The 14119-nt window shown below is 36.9% G+C and overlaps 1 protein-coding gene across 25 annotated transcripts in view; it reads right to left on the reverse strand.

Annotated features, from left to right (window-relative positions):
• ZBTB20 (zinc finger and BTB domain containing 20) overlaps positions 1-14119 on the reverse strand; it is an 869429-nt gene that overhangs the window by 395832 nt on the left and 459478 nt on the right. For all 25 annotated transcript variants that reach the window (XM_055568256.1, XM_055568236.1, XM_055568251.1 and 22 more), the window contains one exon: positions 9447-9494. The gene's annotated coding sequence lies outside the window, so the exon portion shown is untranslated. The remainder of the gene's footprint in view (positions 1-9446; positions 9495-14119) is intronic.

Here is a 14119-nt window from a genome sequence, read left to right on the forward strand (position 1 = left end):
TGCAAAATACAAATGTGCTCAATGGGTCCTCCTGGCTGTCTTATTCTCAGTAATGGGGTACATAGGGACCCTGTCCTGCATTTAGTCCAGTAATTTCTGATGGTGTTAATTAAAAACTTTTGATACTGATTTGAATGGAAAATACCTCAAACAGTGTTTTCTTTATTGAATCACAAGTTCCAAGCCATGGATTATTACGTTAAGCTCTGTCATCAGTGAGACCAATACAAACGCTTTTCATACCATCTGCTTTGACAAATAATAATAATAATAATAATAATAATAATAGTGATAAATGAGAAAGAAGAGAAACCATTTGGATTGACTCTTTTATTTTAACCTGTGTTTTAAAGGACTAAATTGAAAATCTGTGTCCCTGAATGTGGAACATATGATTTTTTTAAAAATCTTTTTTTTTCAAATCCTTGCAGAACATTCAAATCACCCAATGTTCCAGGACCTGAATTTTTTATATTTTAAAATGGGGAAAGCTGCTTAAAATAAGTGAATCAGCTGCTAAGTGATTTCTCTCTGTCTCTTTCCCTACTCTCCCTTTCAAAAGGCTGGAAAAATACTTAAAATGGTGTATGCAGTTGATATGTGCTGCTTAAGAAGCTTAATATAATTATGGAGGACTCAGACTTTCTATTTAAATACAAGATAGGCAAGGGAAATAGAAGCTGAGTTGTGAGTATGCATCTCTTGTGAGGTATGGGGAATGTTTCCAAACGTTTAATCCACTGAGCAAGGTAAGAGGTGCAAAGCAGTTATCCACAGGTTTCTCTGTCCTCCTGGAAACCTGAGAAATCCAGAGAGCAATGTAAGCGGATCATGTGACAGACGCTGTGCAGGAAGGAAGCAGGTGAAGAAAACTCCACTCTGCAACCCAAAGCTTTTGTGAAGCACTAAGCATACCACCAAAACATCCTAATTGATTTCTAAGATTTGTCTCCAATTTTGTTTTTAATTTTCACTTTATACCAAGGCTTGAAGTCTTGGACACCTAGTTTGAGAGTTCCCTTGCATATCGCCTCACAGATGACATCTTTTCTTTTTCTCTTCTGTGTTTCCATATACCTATCATTTTCCATTTCCTAACCTGTTTATTCAAACTGTCTGTAATATTATCTGAATCCTTGAAAGACCACAAGATTTTCCTTCTTCATCCTGAAGGTCTTCATCACTCTTGCTCTTGTTTTGATTTACAGATCTCTACCAGTGGACAATTCTGAAAGAGATGGGCATACCAGACCACCTGATCTGCCTCTTGAGAAACCTGTATGCAAGTCAGGAAGCAGCAGTTAGAACTGGACATGGAACAACAGACTGGTTCCAAATAGGAAAAGGAGTACGTCAAGGCTGTATATTTTCACCCTGCTTATTTAACTTATATGCAGAGTACATCATGAGAAACGCTGGGCTGGAAGAAGCACTAGCTGGAATCAAGATTGCCGGGAGAAATAGCAATAACCTCAGATATGCAGATGACACCACCCTTATGGCAGAAAGTGAAGAGGAACTCAAAAGCCTCTTGATGAAAGTGAAAGAGGAGAGTGAAAAAGTTGGCTTAAAGCTCAATATTCAGAAAACGAAGATCATGGCATCTGGTCCCATCCCTTCATGGGAAATAGATGGGGAAACAGTGGCAGGCTTTATTTTTTGGGGCTCCAAAATCACTGCAGATGGTGATTGCAGCCATGAAATTAAAAGACGCTTACTCCTTGGAAGGAAAGTTATGACCAACCTAGATAGCATATTCAAAAGCAGAGACATTACTTTGCCAACAAAGGCCCATCTAGTCAAGGCTATGGTTTTTCCAGTAGTCATGTATGGATGTGAGAGTTGGACTGTGAAGAAAGCTGAGTGCCAAAGAATTGATGCTTTTGAAGTGTGGTGCTGGAGAAGACTCTTTTTTTTTTTTTTAATTTTATTTTATTTTTAAACTTTACATAATTGTATTAGTTTTGCCAAATATCAAAATGAATCCGCCACAGGTATACATGTGTTCCCCATCCTGCACCCTCCTCCCTCCTCCCTCCCCATTCCATCCCTCTGGGGTGTCCCAGTGCACCAGCCCCAAGCAACCAGTATTGTGCTTCGAACCTGGACTGGCAACTCGTTTCATACATGATATTTTACATGTTTCAATGCCATTCTCCCAAATCTTCCCACCCTCTTCCTCTACCACAGAGTCCATAAGACTGTTCTATACATCAGTGTCTCTTTTGCTGTCTCGTACACAGGGTTATTGTTACCATCTTTCTAAATTCCATATATATGCGTTAGTATACTGTATTGGTGTTTTTCTTTCTGGCTTACTTCACTCTGTATAATAGGCTCCAGTTTCATCCACCTCATTAGAACTGATTCAAATGTATTCTTTTTAATGGCTGAGTAATACTCCATTGTGTATATGTACCACAGCTTTCTTATCCATTCATCTGCTGAAGACTCTTGAGAGTCCCTTGGACTGCAAGGAGATCCAACCAGTCCATTCTAAAGGAGATCAGCCCTGGATGTTCTTTGGAAGGACTGATGCTAAAGTTGAAACTCCAATACTTTGGCCACCTCATGTGAAGAGTTGACTCACTGGAAAAGAGCCTGATGCTGGGAGGGGTTGGGGGCAAGAGGAGAAGGGGACGACAGAGATGAGATGGCTGGATGGCATCACCGACTCGATGGACATGAGTTGGAGTGAACTCCGGGAGTTGGTGATGGACAGGGAGGCCTGGTGTGCTGCGATTCATGGGGTCACAACGAGTCAGACACGACTGAGTGACTGAACTGAACTGAACTGAAAGAGGATGAAGTTCTCCATAAAGGCTAAGCACTTTGGCAAGTCTCCTTTCCTTCCCTCCCTCACCACAGGCTGCATTGACCTCACTCTCTTGGAAAAGTTTGCAGAATTGGCCTCCTAGCCTGGTGGGACATGATATGATCCTTCAATAATAACAAAGACAATGATAAAGATAACAGAAAATACTCACAAAGCAGGTGAAGGGAATGCATAGGGCAACAGAACTAAAACTCCAAAAGGGAAACAGGCGTGAGCAAACCACCACCTGAACTCCTTTGTTCACAGAATTTATGATTTTGCTCCCAGAGAAAATTGATAGGTGACATTGTCTATAAAGAACTAGTAAATGTAAATTAACAGATATGAGGCAAATGAATGCACTTCATGATGATTTCCAGCTGAAATGATCTTTTTTTTCCTAAAGACCAAGTTTTTGTTAAACTTAATCCTTACTCTCTTCCTTCCCCAGCAGCAGAAACATCTGGTCGGTTTTAGATTCCCCTTGGATTTCCAACTTCAAAGGGAATTATAAAGAATAACAAATTCTTGTACCAGCAGTAAAAAAAAAAAAAAAAAAAATTAGAGCAGCAGGAGAGAATGGTAAAATTGTCCTTATTTGACTGCTAGTGACAGGCGCCACAGGCGGAACTAGGAGAAAAGACAAAGGCAGGCTCACCGGGTGACAACCTGAGTTCCTGGAAGAGACTGAATCTTTGGCTATACTCAAATATGCACAGGCTCTTACAAACTCAAAGGAATTTTCTTGCGTAAGTGAAAAAGTATAAAGAGTTAGGAAGGTTAAAAAAAAAGAAATGGGTTCACCTGTACCTGTCACGTAGTAAGCATCAACAAAAGTTTGTTGAAAGAGTGATCAGGAGACAATTGTAAAGATTCACTTAACCTCTGGGTTTTTAACTTAATTTACAGAAAATGGTATGAGGTTCTGATTCCACGAAGGGCTGGATAAGCCATCCCAGAAATAACTCAGGTTCCTAAGAATCCACCAAATCGATCATGTCCTCATAGGAGATCAGACCTCCCAGGGTTTCCAAAAAAGTCTGCTTCTTCCTTGCTCTGGTTCCTTATTAAAGGATGGGCAGAAATCAAAGTCCTACCAGAGTGGAGGAATAGAGTTTGAATGAACTATTGATAACTGTAGTTGTGCCAACTTGTGCTTGACATCACTTTATAGAATTGGATTTATCTTTCTCCTCTGTCATTTTCTTAGCAAAACTGAAATATACTTCTTAGAGTGTAGGTCTTGATGTAATCAGAAATTAGAAAATGAGAACAATTAAAGAAAGTACAATTTTGCCATTGTAATTACTTCTTACAAATAGCCTTTCCTCTTTCCTGTTTTATGTGCATTGTGTACAACAACAATAAACAGATAATCCAATCAACTTGTTTGTGCGTAAAGAGAAAGAGTTAAAAGCTAACGTGTCGTTAAGTAAGTAATTATAAAAGTCTTTAAACTTAGCATTCAGTGGTTATAGATCTCCACATCACAAATACATTAGGTTGATTCATAGTGAAAGCGTTAGTTACTCAGTCAAGTCCAACTCTTTGTGACTCCAAGGACTGTCACCCACCAGGCTCCTCTGTCCATGGGATTCTCCAGGCAATAATAATGAAGTGGGTTGCCATTTCCTTCTTTAGGGGATCTTCCCAACCCAGGGATAAAACCAGGGTCACCGGCAATTTTTGCAGGCAGATTCTTTACTGTCTGAGCCACTGGGGTTGGTTGATTCATAGAATGGCCATCAAAAACTCAAAAAGCAAATGACTTCTGATAAAAAAAAAGTATACATCAATGGCATCTTAAGAATATTTCATAGAGTAGGATAAAATAAATAGAATCAGTTCTCTATGGAGCCCAGCATGATTTGCTAATGGAGTAGTCCCCTCAAAAGCAGACCATCTCAGAGGAAGTTCTATATATCACAGACTTTGAGTAATCTCTAGTGAAGGATGAAACAATGAAGACTTCGCATTTCCAATGTAAAAGAACTGAGCTGGCTGCAAAGTCTTCTCCTTAAATATCTTTGCCTTGAATGGAGTCTTCATCCTTCTCTCACCCCTCTAGGTAAGGAAGAGAATCACCAAAGTTATCTCAGTAAAAGCATGCTGTAATTCCCATCCTTGTGTTAATTGTGTACGATTGTATGTTATGTGTCTGATAAAATCTATCCAAAAAATATGCCAACTTCTTCGAAGATGGGTCTGATGGTGTGAACAAAACATTTTTCTTTTCCTTTTGTAACTATCTGTATTTAAGTCTAAATTAAAGTCTTGGCTTGATGGGGGGGCATTTGCAAAAAATTTCCTGCCCTATTTAAGTAGAATCATCCAACCATGATTTTGAACTATACTACAGGGAAGGAGGTAGAGAATATGGAATACTACTTTATTTCAAAGGGTTGTTTTATAGCAAATGTAAGAATTGAATAAACACCAGACCCCAAGGCCAAGCATAAGAATATGCCACACACACACACCAAGAATCAAACACTATTATTAAGCATAGTAGTAATAATAATAGTATCTGTTATTGTGATGAGACACTTAAGGTTCACTTGGGCATAATGAATAATACTTTAGCTAGAAAGAACTATGGGTAAACTTCCTCTTCTCCCCAAAACCCAGTTTATAGTCTAGGTTTATATGACATGAGCTACATAATCCAACACCACATGTAAGAGAGAATGCAGGAAAAAGTGAAAACTTATGCCTTTATTTCAGTTGTTGTGTTGGCAATATCAATCTTAAAATAATGATGATAAGTTAACTCTTTCCAAATATGGGTATTTTGGGTTATGGTGAAATAGCAGTAGCTTTAAAACAGTATAGTAGCTAGATCCTACCTATCTTTTCCTGGAATGCCCGCTTCAACACCAAGCTGTCAGATACATTTCTGAACTTTTGAAGACATTATAATGATGGTAATGCCAGGCCAGGATAAAGAAAAACAGAAATGATCAGAAGACTGAGGGGAAAAAGACACGAGATGGAAAAAAAAATAGTTCATATTGTCGACATCGTCCAGTCTAGCAATTTTTACAGATGCTTTCTGTTTGTTTGAGACAGTTTATTGCTTATGTTATTTTTTCTGTTTCTTTTTTTTCCATGTGCTTTCCTCCACCAACTTTGTTCAAAAATATTTTCTATGTGTCCATACTGCAAACCCTCATATCTTTCTAGATTTAGTGCAGTGGAAGAACTCTTATTTTTTTTCCTCTAAGGGTTAAGACACATCAATATTCCAGCTACTCACTTTCAAGGCCAATGGAAAATGTGCTCCTAAGATTAAATAGACCTGAGTAACACATAAATCCAGTTTATACTGATGCAGGATGGTACGCAGTTACTCACATCCTGAATCTCTGATGAGGGGAATACACCTGTTGGAACCGTCACTGACCTGCAGGTCAAAGACAGCCAGGCAGGATAAAACCTTCACTACTGGTCCTCTGCGGACAGCCTCGTTGCATGAAGCATTCATCCTTGTGGATTTGGGTGTATAGGAGGTGGTCTAGCTATAGGAAACTGACTTGAGGCTCTTTAAATATTCTGAGGATAAACTAGAGTAATACACATAGGCACAGAGGCAATGAGTACCCCTTGTTCTGCAATGCACCATCTCCCTCTATGCCCACTTTCCCAGACATAGTGCTTTTTTTTGAAAAATTATTCAGACTATTAATGTATAATTCCTCCCTTTTCAGACTTCTTAAGTGTCCCCTTAGGAAGAAGCCTTTTGTTTTGGCCAATTAAAACAAACAAAAAATACCTATAAATGTTTAAATCCGGTGTTACATTTGGTTTAAGTAGGTTCGCCATATTTATCTAGGATGTGTTGGGTGCAGCCATGCTGGACTTCTCAGTAGTCAGAAGGTTACGTTTCCTTTCACCTCAAATATGGAATTATATACAGCACAGAATATATCCGATGATGAGTGTAGTTAATGTGGTATTGATCTGGCATTCAAATCATCATCCTAAGTTTGAATCAAAGGAAAAAAAAATACCTCCCCCCCAAAAAAACCCCCAAAAAACTCATCCAGGAAACCTAGCCAAACTTGTAAAATATCTCTGTAGTCAACTAACTTGCCCTTTGGCTTACAGATGTGCATAAAAATATTTTGAAACACATGTCTGAGATTTTATGATCAATGTTTACGTTTCAGAAAATATGACAGTAACACTCAGAAGAAAAATACTCCTCTATATAATGATCTGAATGTTTTTAACATTAAAATGTAGAAGGTTCTAATGGGCCTGAAATATTGATGGGCCAAATGCTATAATGACTGGGGTTTGCTTCAGAAAAACATGGAGATAGCATAGGAAAACAACAGGCCATGGCTTTAGTCACTGGTCAAGCTGGGTCATGAGCACATGGGATTCATGGTAGCGATCTGCCTACACTCATGTATTTAAAATTGTTCACATAAACAATTTAAACATTTATACTGATTTGAACTTTCATTTACTTACAATTTATTGACTGATTCATTTACTTTTTATATATAAGATTATGGAAACAAAATATAAAAACGAAAATAAGAAAATACTCTTGGACATTTAGGTGAAGTAAGCTATTCTTCTTCAGAAACAGTATATATTTATTTAAAATGATGGTTATAAGGACTATGTAATTACATGTAGAATTCTTAGGTTAAATTTTGAAAGCAGGACATAAAATTATACGGAAAGTATGATTACAGCACGTTTTAAAAAATATATCCTCAGGGGAAAATGAGAGTAAAGAAATATATCAAATGGTTATTAATGGTTGGATTTAAATTATAGAAATAATTACTTTAATTTTTCTTCATTTTACTCCAATGTGTTTTTTCAAATTATTTTTAATAAGCATATATCATTTTAAAATGAAAATAAATATTTATTCATTAGTGGATAAGATGTGCTCTCCTTTCCGAAGGAGCTTTTCATTTACTAAAACAGAGAATCTACAAACACCCAGCATTGCCCTGATAGTTTAAATCTTCATACCTAGATGTGAAATACACCCATCAGATTTTATCTGATCATAGAAACATAAAGAGCTTTCTGTGTGTTGGATAGAAATAGGAGAGGAACTGGTTTCTTTGCAAGCCAGAAAAAGTGTGAAATTCAGGCCATTTTGTGATGAGATCACTTCACGATGAATGCAAAGGGAATGACTAAAGTTACCCAATGAGCCTCTCCCTTGAGTTCTAAACATTCACACTGATAGGAGTTTCTTTTCAGGCAGCATAACAAGCAAAGTTTGAAGTGAGAGTAGGGAGTTACAACCTAAAGGCTTGTGCCCTTCACTGGCAAGATGGGTACCTTCAGAGAGACAGATAGATGTACAATAGAACTAGAAACAAAAATAAAAGAAGAAACAAAAAGGAAGCATTCATCCTTGTGGGTCTGGGTGTATAGCAGGTGGTCTAGCTATGGGAAACTGACTTGAGGCTCTTTAAATATTCTGAGGATAAACTGGAGTAATATACACAGGCACAGAGGCCTATCTATTGTACAGATAGATGTACAATAGAACTAGAAACAAAAATACAGTGACATCTGTAGATTATGTGCAATAGATATGGAGAGTCTCTGCTAGAAAGCTATCTTTATTACCCAAGAGATTATTTCCCTCATCTTATGCACATTCATACAAACAGAAATCAAGAGTATAGGTGCTAAAATTTTGGAGAATATGATGTTCAAAACTAAATAGGCCTGGCCAGGGCCAGGCAGAATATATTCAGATGCCAGGCAAGTCACCCTTTCACTCTTTCCTCTCTGGTATAACTGTCAGTGCATTTCTATGCAGGCTAATCTCTAGTACACTCAACTCTTTCAGGTCCTGTCTTGATGATGTTCTACCAATATTCCCTCAGTCCAGACCTGCACTCTCCTCCCAGCCACTGAACTCTCAAGAATTCCTGAAACTCTGATTTTTAAAACTTTACAAATTCTCACAAGACACATAGACCTTGTTTCAAACCTAGGTTCCCTTGCAGCCTTGATGTTGATCCTCTTACTTAACTGGTAATGTTGGTGGTAGTGGTGAGGGTTTCATGTCCCTTGTGTTGGTGGGTATACACAGGAGCAATCATTGATTCACACGAAGCAAATGCATTTCAAATTTGTAGTATATCATCAAATAATAGCAGGTAATTCAACACATCATAAAATATGTTTGGAGAATTTTGTCTGCATAAGGCAAAAACACCCAGTGTTCCACATGGAAACATCCATGTTCAGCTTCACCAAATCACCTTCTTGGTCCACTCAGGGGACTCCTTTGGAAATAGACCTATATTATCTCCAGAGAGTTTTTCAAGCAAGTCCTTTGAATACTTCCTCCCCCATGCAGCAAAATCAGTGTAAACTGTCTGCTGAACTCTGTGACGATAGGTTCTTAAGATCATGTTTCTTACCATTCTAAACGATGGTATTTCAAATGAATAAATAGGAAATGGAACAGGTACTCTTCACCAATGTCAAAGTACTTTCTGTTCAAATCTAGCATTTGAGGTGGTGGACATGCCACAGTTTTAGGTCTAATTCTTTCTGAGGTTGGGAGAAATATATTTGACTTCTGTGCACCTCAATATTTTGGGCCGCCGTTTAGAGATGATGAAAAGTTGCTTACCAGATAGCAATGTCACGAGGAATATCCAGTTAGTGATAGTGAAGCATTCTGAAATGAAAAGAATATGGTAAAATGTATGACAACATGGCAATCATAGAAAATAACACATTTACTTCTCACTCAGGACACTGACATACTGACACTATATAAAAATAAAGGATGCTCCCCTTTGGGAATGAAAATACAACTGCACCCTGAGAAAGGGCTTTTGTATTTGCCTGTGTGTTTTAACTTTAAGGCTCTAACCAGTTGTAACCAGTTGTGAAAGACTTGCTGCCTATTTCTGTAATTCACTGTAACTTGTGTTGAGAAAGTTATGTTTTATGGTTAATTATCCATGGTCTGTTTAAAAAAATAAATCAAACCATTGTGAACCACCAGGATTTGCAGCTTCATTTGAACTTCACTGTACTTTTGATTAAACATTTTGTAAATAAAAACAAACTGGTTTCTCCTTGTTTGGGGTTGTTTGTTCCTTGTGTTCTGGATATAAATATTGCGGTAAGAGTGGTGGAACAAGCTATGGATTATTTACCCCTGGTTTCATGAGTTGTGAGTTACTGGCCTTATCCTCTTTCATGTGTATAAATAAATGTATAGCATTATATTCCAAGTCCTGTAAGACAACTGGAATGAGTGAACTGAAACCTTTTAAAACCAAAACCTTTTATGCTAAGTCACAGAGCAACAAAACAACCCCCAAATTAACATTTAAAAAGCTTCTACTGTGGAGAAACAAAATCCCCAAATATTATATAATCTGCATTTTTAAAATTGCTTCCCTAACAAGCAGCAAGTCTATCAACAATTCCACATGGAGGTCTTTCCACTGCTTTTATAATGGAGATGCCATAGACGGTTTTACCAGAGATCACCTCCCACCCACAATATCACCATCAGAATGAAGCCCTGAAAATAACCAGAATGATAACTTAAGCCAAAATTGATTTAGAAAGATCAGAAGTTACTGTAGCTAAAGATAATGAAACATTATAAAAGAAGAATTCTGTATAAAACTTGTCATCATCCTATGACTTATATAAATAAAAGAAGCCTAAAAAATAATTGCCTAAGCAAAGTGAGTAAAGTCAAGATTCAAAAGACCTTGTGGCAGAGTGTAAGAGGAGTATATTTGAGACCCATAATCATATGGCCCTAACACTGCATATGAAACTCAATAAGGATCCCTAAAGTACCTTGCGCAAAATTATGTTTGTTAAACAATCCAATGGTCTGTGCATCACTGACCATTAAAAAGGACCTCCAGGAAAGATATAAAATTTCTTTCTGCAATTTGTTATTTTTTTAAAAAAGATAGAGACAGGATAATAAGGTCTTTCTTATAAAATGGGGTGGTCGCCCCTGACTGAAGTTTGAAGAGCACTGTATTTTATCTCATCTGACCCCTTTATTACTATCATGGCTTACTGCTTACTTGCGTAAGCTCTAAGAGGGGACAGTCACTGCAGCTCACCAAAATATTTAGGTAAAATATTCCTAAAGCAGCTACTATGTGCTGGGCACAACTAGAGTGATTCTTGTTGAAAGAGTATAAGTTAGTGACTGAGGTTCTTGTTGAAACATTTAAAAATATCTATTACTATTGCCAATAGCAAAGAGAAGCCAGGTTTACCCTAAGAGTTGTGAAGGACTTCTGAAAAATTAAAAGAAGTTTAAATTTTGCCCTATCTTCCTGTATGCCTGGAAATAGAAAGCTTAGGCTTGTCAACCCTTCCTAGGCCTGGATCCCGTACTGCAGAAGAAAAGCTAGAAGTAGCTTACAAGTTCCCAGGGCCATGGTTACAACCAAGAAAGAGTGCTGTTCAAAAGCAGCTGGAATTAATGGGGCATTGAAAGGTCAATTCTTCCCTAAGTATGTTTCAGAGAGTGCAAAAATCGACTGAGAGGGAATTGAAAGTTATTCTGATAAACTGAGGCAGGAAAAAGTCCAAATATGCTTTACTCAAAGATGTTTTCCCTACTCTTTTGATAACCAGATAGCTCCAAATATTTTTGACAATCAAGAAAATGCTCCTCCATAGAGGAATAAGGTTTCATCTAAATTCAAGCAAACCTGTTTGAAAATCAGGGTATTCTAAATGATTCCCTGTATACAGAACTGTAGACCAAAACTAAGTGTTTGGCTACAGATTAATCATGTTAAAATTACATTATAAAGAAACATTTTACATGGTGCAGTATTCAATTTGATAATCAAGTACACACACACACAAAACTGCCTATTGGAATCCACACTTACCTACAATTGAGAAAATCACAATTCAAAAAGATTAATGCACCCCAATGTTCATAGCAGCACTATTTACAATAGCCAAGACATGGAAAAATCCTAAATGTCCATTGACAGATGAATGGACAAAGATATGGTATATTTATACAGTGAAATACTACTCAGTCATAAAAAGAATGAAATATTGCCTTTTGCAGCAACACGGATGGACCTAGAGATTATCATACTAAGTGAAGCAAGCCAGACTGAAAAAGACAAATATCATATGATATCACTTATATGTAGAATCTTAAAAAAAAAATGATACAGAGGAGTTTATATTCAAAACAGAAATAGATGCAAAGACATAGAAAATAAACATGGTTACCAAAGGGGAAAAGGGGAAAGAGATAAATTAGGATTTGGGGATTAATATATACTCACTATTATATATAAAATAGATAACCAACAAGGACCTGCTGCACAGTAGCAGGGAACTATACTCAATATTTTATAATAATCTATAAGGGAAAATAATCTTAAAAAGAATTATATATAACTAAATCACTTTGCTGTATAACTGAAACTAACACAACACTGTAGATCAGCTATACATTAATAAAAAAGATTAAAAATATGAAGGACACAGAAAAGATATATGTGTAAATATATATGTGAATATCTTGCTTAAAGACTAGAATATTGTGACCAATTTTCATTATGTTTCACAAACAAATCTGTCTGAATTATAGATTCTTTCAAGGAAAAAAATCTGAAAGGAAATGTATTTACAAAATACTTTAAAAACATATGCAAGCTTAATCATTATTCATATTCAGACAACGAAAGATGTGCCCATGTCATCATACATACAGAGATAATACAACCCCAGTGATCTTGATCATTCAGTTGTTACAACAGTGAACCACATATTTAGATAATGAAACCTGAAAAACCAGACAAAACTCTCCTGGCTTTGATTTTTATCTTTATGCACCAGGTTTTTCCATACAAAAGGAATCCAAAATTCAATAGCTAACATATAAGAGAAAGTCAAACAAACTAGGAAATAGCCTGAATCTTTCATAAAAAGTATAGAAAAATCTACCTTCTTCCTTTAGTAAATCAAATGAACCAATTCCATACAGCCTTACCATCCAGAAGTAAAGTATGATCTAAAGGAATGATACTGATCCCAAATACACAGTGATCAAGAGCTTCGGTAGTTCCTACTCAGATCCATCCTCTCTCCGGCCCCGTTTCACTTTTCCTGATTGCATTAAGAACCCTCAGAACTACTGGCACACCACTCCTTACATACCTGGTCTTTCCTCTAGCAGAAACCTCAGAGTGCCTAATGCTGTGCTCACTAGCATTTTGTATCTATTTGAAAACCATTTGATAGGCAGAAGCTGAAAGGGAAGAACAAAACCAACCTCCAAAGACCTCTAAACTCCCTCATCAGACAAATGCCTGGTGCCCAGAGGACATCAGCCAGTTAAGTGAAACAAAATATTGTAACAGGGAAGGAAGACTGATAAACCTCCTACAAATCTCACCATGTCCCCATTTGGGAAGGGAGTTACTCCAGTGAAAAAGTAGGGGGTATAGCAAAGAAGTGAAGAACAACAACAACAAAAAACACTTTATTATACATTGGAGACTTAAAGGCAGTGCAATGATCCAAAGGTGTTCCAGGGAATAGTGCGACAGAAAGTTCTAAATGAGAATTCCAGAAACTACAAGTTCTTAAATGGATCTGTTGTTTAAGGGATGAATTCTGTAGGGAGTTTGAATTAAGTGTCTGCTGTAGCATCTAGATGTTTTCTCTTTCATTAAGACTTTGGGGTTTGAATATACTTTGTCATGAGAAAAAAAACTGTAGGGCTTTATCCAGCCCCCAAAGTAAAAAGCAAGAGAAAGACAGGGTTTATATAACCAGCTTTTTACATAAATATTACATCAGGATACATTTCAAATGAAAACACACACATACACACACACAGCTGTCTTCCTTATCCTTTCTATTTTAAAATTCATTTCTTACTTTAAATGTTGTTGATTTTTCACAAAATAAGTAAAAACCAAGTCAGCATTAAACACCTCAGAATAATTTTAGTCTTATGTTACCTGGAAAATTTACCACATCATGGAGGGTCACAAAATCTTGATTTAAAGCCAGTGAAGGCACTGACAATTATGGGATGTTTTGCTGCAGCTCGGGGCAACTAGAAATGGTCATGAATGTTAGCTAACTCCCTTCTCAACAGTCTGAAAAAAGGGAAAAAAAAACTGTAAGTTTTCCCCATCTGTTATTTCCTTTTTTTTTCTTTTTGGCTGTGGAAAAGTAAAATTATGCAAGAGCTTTTGAATGTAAAGGCTGTGTGTGCTTTTTCCCTTTTTGTCTCTGTGTACCGGTTATGCGATGTTGCGTAACTGAGTA

The sequence above is a fragment of the Bubalus kerabau genome, chromosome 2 (genome assembly GCF_029407905.1).
Source record: "Bubalus kerabau isolate K-KA32 ecotype Philippines breed swamp buffalo chromosome 2, PCC_UOA_SB_1v2, whole genome shotgun sequence".
NCBI lineage: Eukaryota > Metazoa > Chordata > Mammalia > Artiodactyla > Bovidae > Bubalus > Bubalus kerabau.